Below are 6,227 nucleotides of genomic sequence, written 5' to 3'. Positions count from 1 at the left end.
CTAAATACTATTTGGACCAGAGAAGAAACCCCAACATGTAGTAAAGAGTATTTTTAAATAAAAGTAGAAATGCAATATGACCAATTAGATGGGAAACTGTCAGAGCAGTCAAAGGATGAACCAAGCATCTTCTTAAAAATGTAAAAGTGATCATGCTACATGAATGAAAACAAAACAGTTAAAACAAAAAATGCAAAAAAAAAAATTGGCTCTTTGAAAATGTACAAGTTAATCATGAATCAGACTTCAAAAGAAATTAAAATCATGGTTTCCTTTAGAATTTGGTCATTCTGGTTTCCACCGAATGTTTTAAAAGTGATTGTCAGCCACAAATCAGAATGAAAAACTTTGAGAAACAAGTCTAATGAAAGTGTGATTTATGTCATTGTTTCAAGAATTCATTGTGACTTTGGAGTAGCAGCTAAATATGTGCTTTTTTCTAGCTCTATGTTGGCAGGAGATGGGCGTGTCAGGTTGCCTTGAGTGTTTCACAAATTCCTTTTTTTTTTTTTCTTTTACTGCAAATAGCTTTATTTTCATTTGGTCCTGGGCTTGGGAGAGGGCTCTAAGGTGGTTAAAAAGCTGCCTAGTGGCTGGAGGGGAAGGCTCAGGTAGAAGCCCTGATACTTTGAGAGGGGGGCCCCCCAGAGGCCGCTGGGCTCCTAGACGTGCTTGAGGGTGAGCCTTTCGTAGAGAATCTCGCCCAGCCCAGGCTTGGGCCCGGCCAGCCTGTGAAGATGGGTCAAGTGGTCACCCATCTTCTTGATGAGTTTCACTTCCTCATCTAGGAAGTGGTTCTCCGGGAAGTCACAGAGATGGGAGTCTGTGGATCCTAGGGCATGAAGGTCCAAAAGGACTTGGTTCAGGATCTTCTCCAAGGTCATGGCGGCTTCCATGGCATCCAGGGTTTTACCCCACTCATCTTGAGAGGTCTTCTAGATATCCTAGAAGATGGCGCCGCCGCCACGCTGGTTTTGCATCTTCAAGAGACGCTCGGCGCCCGCGCTCTTCTCTGCCAATTCACGGAACAAGTGGCCCAAGCCTTCCAGAGCCACATCCTCACGGTCGAAGTAGAAGCCCAGAGAGAGATAGGTGCAGGAGGCCCGCAGATGCAAAATGACCATGCGGTCGACGGCTGCCTCCACCTCGGTGGAATAATTCTGGCGAACCTGGGAGCTCATGGCTGGTCTGCCAGAAGGAGCTAACCACAGAAATGGTGGTCGCTGGTCCCAGACACAGGAGGTGGCCAAGAAGGTGGTCTCGCAGGTTGCAAGTGGAGAGGAGATCGGAGGGCAGTGGGAGACTGGAAGAGAGGGAGTTCCCGAGTCTGTTCTGTCCAAACACTATTGAAGCAAGAGACAGATCCGCAGCACCCCGGAACGCGCTGCCTAGTTTCAGATGCTTGTCCTTGGCTGTCCTATTTAATCCTGCTGCAGATTCCTGGTTTGCAATGAAAGGCATGAGTAGGATACACTTGCAGAATAGCGGAGTAGGCATCTCAAAAACTCAGAAGCCCGAACAGGACACCCTTGGTTTTTATCTCATTCTTTGTGCAGTAGCTTATAATATCTGTCATTAAGAAAATTAATCAGGCCAGTGTGGTGGCTCATGCCTGTAATCCCAGCACTTTGGGGAGCCAAGGCAATAGGATCATGTGAGCCCAGCAGGTTGGGACTAGACTGGGCAACATAGCAAGACCTCAACTCTACAAAAAATGAAAAAAAAATCACCGGGGATGGGGGGTGGGGCGTGGTGCACGTTTCTAGTTCCAGATACTCAGGAGGCTGAGGTAAGAGGATCCCTTGAGCCCAGGAGTTGAGAGCTGTGGCTAGCTGTGATTGTGCCACTGTCCTCCAGCCTGGGTAACAGAATGAGACCCTGACTAAAAAAAAAAAAAAGAAAGAAAAGAAAGAAAGAAAGAGAAAGAAAGAAAGAAAGAAAGAAAGAAAGAAAGAAAGAAAGAAAGAAAGAAAGAAAGAAAGAAAGAAAGAAAGAAAAGTAATCATCTCCTCCTTCGGATCCTTTTATGGACTCAATACCCAGACATTGCAGGACAAGAGAGATATCTACATATTTTTAAATATTTCAAAACTCTTTGGGGTTAATAATAATATACACAAAAACTTGAAAAATACAAAAAAGGAAAAACAAGTTAGCCTGTATGACTTTTGCATGAGATACTCTTCGCCTTACTTAAGAACCCACTTCTCACCAGGCACAGTGGCTCACACCTGTATTCCAGCAGTTTGGGAGGTCAAGGCAGGAGGATTGCTTGAGCCCAGGAGTTCAAGACCAGCCTTGGCAACATAGTGAGACCTCATCTCTACAAAAAAAAAAAAAAAATCAGAAAAACTAGCCAGGTGTGGTGGCACTGTGCCTGTAGTCCCAGCTTTTTGCGAGACTGAGGCAGGAGGACTGCCTGAGCCCAGAAGGTCGTGACTGCAGTGAGTCCTGATTGTGCCACTGCACTCCCGCCTGGGCAACAGGATGAGACCCTGACTCAAAAACAAAACAAAACAAAACAAAAAACATTTCCATTTGCCCAAGACATTCCTATAACTGGGAAAAGGAGAAAGAAACCTCAGCAAGGCAAGGACTTGTGGAGCTTGATGCTGGATATAAAGGCAGGTTAGTCCAAGGTTGGGGACAAGGACTTCTTGCTGAGATGACTTTGGGATACTTTCACATTTTTTTAAGTCGGGGTCTCACTCTGTCACCCAGGCTGTGGAGTGCAGTGGCATGAACACAACTCACCACAGCCTTGACCTTCTGAGCTCAGTTAATCCTTCTGCCTCAGCCTCTTGAGTAGCTGGGACTACAAGCACGTGCCACCACAGTTGTTTAATTTGTTTTTTATTTATTTAATTTTATTTTTTTAGAAACAACGTCTCACTATGTTGCCCAGGCTGGTCTCCAACTCCTGGACTCATGCGGTTCTCCTGCTTCAGCCTCCCAAAGTGCTGAGATTACAGACGAGAACCACTGTGCCAGGCTATTTCTTAATTCTAAGGAAAACACCATCACTACTTTAGGTTGTTTCCTCTGCTTAATCCCCAGAGGAAATCCCTTTGCTTTTCAGAGATAAAAAGTGAACAGAACAAAGAGAGAGTCAGGAGAAGTGCCTAGCCTCTGGCTATAGAATTCCACTGAAGCCCTTCCAAGCCCACAGGACAGAGCTGGAGGGCTATACTGTTTATTTCCACACCTGGATTGAATATCAAGGTCTGTGAGAGGATGAATCACTTAGAAACCTGGTGATCTTGCAAGGGGGCTGTGGCTTTCTTAGAACTCTAATAACAACCGTGTCAAAGGCAGAAGTCACATGAAAAGTTCCAAGTTGTTAAATCCTCTTTTCTGCTCGGCTTGCAGCGAGCCAGAATCGAAGCCTCACACGTGGTGAGGCTGCACATTCCCTGAAAAGGAGAGATTTGCGATGCACCACGGAGGGAAGGGGCAGCAGAACAAACTGCCAGGATGGCAGCTCTCACTCAAGGGAGCACGTAAGGCTGTCATCATTGCCTTTTGATTTTCACCTAAAACTGCGTGATGGAGGTAAAAGACACAGAGCTTGCTTTGGAATCCGTTGTGATCATGGAAAATGCACCTAAAAGGAGTTGAAGCCCGGGAGGGTCCCAGCTGTAGGTGTTGACAGCACAAATTGACTTAAGAGAGTACTTCAAAGCGCAGCTCACTGACAAGTGCATCTGGAATCAGCAATGGGAAGGTTATACAATGGATAGACATGGCTAGACAGGATAGAATCCTAGACTCTGTGTAGTCACCATTCATGCACTCATTTGGTTTTAGACTCATTAGAATAATCCAGTTGCGTATAGTCAAAACGTCTTATAAGCAGCTCTTGTTTTTTGGGTTGTTTTTTTTGTGAGTCGGAGTCTCACTGTCATCCAGGTTGGAGTGCGGTGGCAAAATCACAGCTCACCACAGCCTCGACCTACTGGGATCAGGCAATCCTTCCAACTCAGTCTTCCAAGAAGCTGGGACTGTAGGTGTACACCACCACGCGCAGCTAATTTTTAAAAACTTTTTTTGTAAAGACAAGGTCTCACTATATGGCTGGTCTTGGACTCCTGGGCTCATCAGTCCTCCCACTTCAACTTTCCAAAGTGCTGGGATCACCGGTGTGAGCCCCTGCACCCGGCAGCAGTGCTTCTTAACCCCTCTCTGTACATGGTGATCAGGTTGACTGCTGGGTTAGCTGGGGTTACAATCTGACACTCAGTTGGCATGCTTTGTTTGGCTTCTGTGGTGATATTTTTTTGTTTTGATTTTCAGATTCCATGCTGATATTTGAAAATCAAACAATATCACATGAAAATCTAGATTTCTGCTTACTGGTGAAAAATCGGAAGACAGGGTATTATATTAATATGACATATATTGTATTGTTACATATTGGGTATCAGGTTTCCCATGGCAACAGCCACTGGGTCACCTGAACTGCGTGTCTTTGTGACCTTGACCTGCTATGTTGGTCAATATCTGAACAGTTGACTTGTATATCTCAAAGGTACAGCTCTCAGGATCTTGAAGACTCCAGAATGGTAGACCTAGACACATACTTCCTTATTTTGAGGAAATGGAAACTACAGTGGTGGATGATTGCCAGAACCTGGGTTACAAATCACCATCTCTTCACTCTCAAGTCAGGTCTCACTCCACTCTTCTATGCTGCCTCCTTTAGTTTATATTGTACAGTATTTCAAAATGGTGATATATATTTCAAAAACCATAGAGCTTTAAAATAAGCATACATCAGCAGAGGCGGGAGATTGCTTGAGTCCAAGAGTTCGAGACCAGTCTTGGCAACATAGCAAGACCTCATCTCTATAAAAACCCAAAAAATGAGCCAGGCTTGGTGGTGCATGCCTGTCATCCTAGCTAATCAGGAGGCTGAAACAGAAGGATTGCCTGATCCCAGGAAGTTGAGGCTGTGGTGAGCTGTGATTGTGCCACTGCACTCCAGCCTAGGTAACAGAGTGAGACCCAGACAGACTAAAAAAAAAAAAAAATTCATATGTCAAGTGGACAAAAAAGAAAGAAAAATCTCACTCTATGTGCAACATGAATAGAACGTTGTTAACATCAGATATCGAGAAAACTCTTTGGCATCAGGGAATCTTTTTCTCCTGTTTTCCAAATTTTCTTTTAAAAAGTATGTATTAACTTTTGTAATAAAATAAAACTCTTATTTTTAAAACATCTAAACACTTCCCTCCCCACTCATGGCTCTGGCTGGCCTTGCGTCTTGCCTTGTCTAATGACATGGATCTGAGGGAGCGGGCTAGTGACTCGAGACAATTTTCAGGGTGTGTGTGTGTGTGTGTGTGTGTGTGTGTGTGTGTGTGTGTGTGAGTGATAACACAACTTATCACATAGTGGTTGATCAAATGAATTAGGCAATAACCTAATAGCAAGGGGCGGATGACTTCAAGAAGGACAGTAGGAGAATAGCTTTGGGGAACAACTTATTATCCTGACTTTCAGTAATTTCTTGGGTCTTTTCCTCTAGGGCTGTGTTTTGAGGGAAGGAAGGGAAGGGAGGAACAAAGAGGAAAAGGAGAGAGAGGGCACTTAATTGGACACTGGCAGCAGAACAGGCACTGGGTATTCCTGGGCTTCTCAAGGGCAAGCAGGCCGGAGCTCTAGAAGTTCACATCTCCTTTGGATGATCAGTGAGTTATTGCCCACCTTCCAAGCCAGCTGTCCTCCCATGAAAGTATTGCACCTGTGACACGAACATCAACTGCTTCACAGGGAACGAAGGAGCAAGAGTGTCTGACTTGTACTGTTCCTTGTTTGTATCAGCTTTATCCCTTGATCTGGTCATTGACTCAGGGTAGTGTGACCAGAGATGGCACAACATAGATAGAGTCTTTCTGTGATTCCCAAAGAGCCAGCTCCACTGCCTACTGCTCATGGCATCTTGAGATCTCCTGAGGGAGTTGCCATGGATAAAGCTGACACACACACAAGAAGGCAGGGCCAGAAAAGGGGGGACTGGAGCCAGGCCCTGACTGCAACATGCCTGTCGCCTGGTGACCTTCAGGAGTTTGCCTTCTGCATCCCAGGTGGCCCACACAGACTTCCGGAGCAAGCAAACGTGGAGAGTATGGGTGTCCTGGGTATTATATGACAGGCGTTCATGGCAGGAGGGCCACCCCATGGCCAAAAATGTTTGCAAAGTCTTGAATGGCACAAAACACCGC

At 45.3% G+C, this 6,227-nt stretch overlaps 1 pseudogene; it reads right to left on the bottom strand.

Annotated features, from left to right (window-relative positions):
- Positions 1-607: 607 nt before the first annotated feature.
- LOC103274893 lies at positions 608-1,181 on the bottom strand (annotated as a pseudogene).
- Between the last annotated feature and the right edge of the window lie 5,046 nt (positions 1,182-6,227).

Source organism: Carlito syrichta, unplaced genomic scaffold (assembly GCF_000164805.1).
Source record: "Carlito syrichta isolate Samal-C Ts95f unplaced genomic scaffold, Tarsius_syrichta-2.0.1 Scaffold315099, whole genome shotgun sequence".
Lineage (NCBI taxonomy): Eukaryota > Metazoa > Chordata > Mammalia > Primates > Tarsiidae > Carlito > Carlito syrichta.
This window is presented reverse-complemented; position numbering and strand designations above follow the sequence as displayed.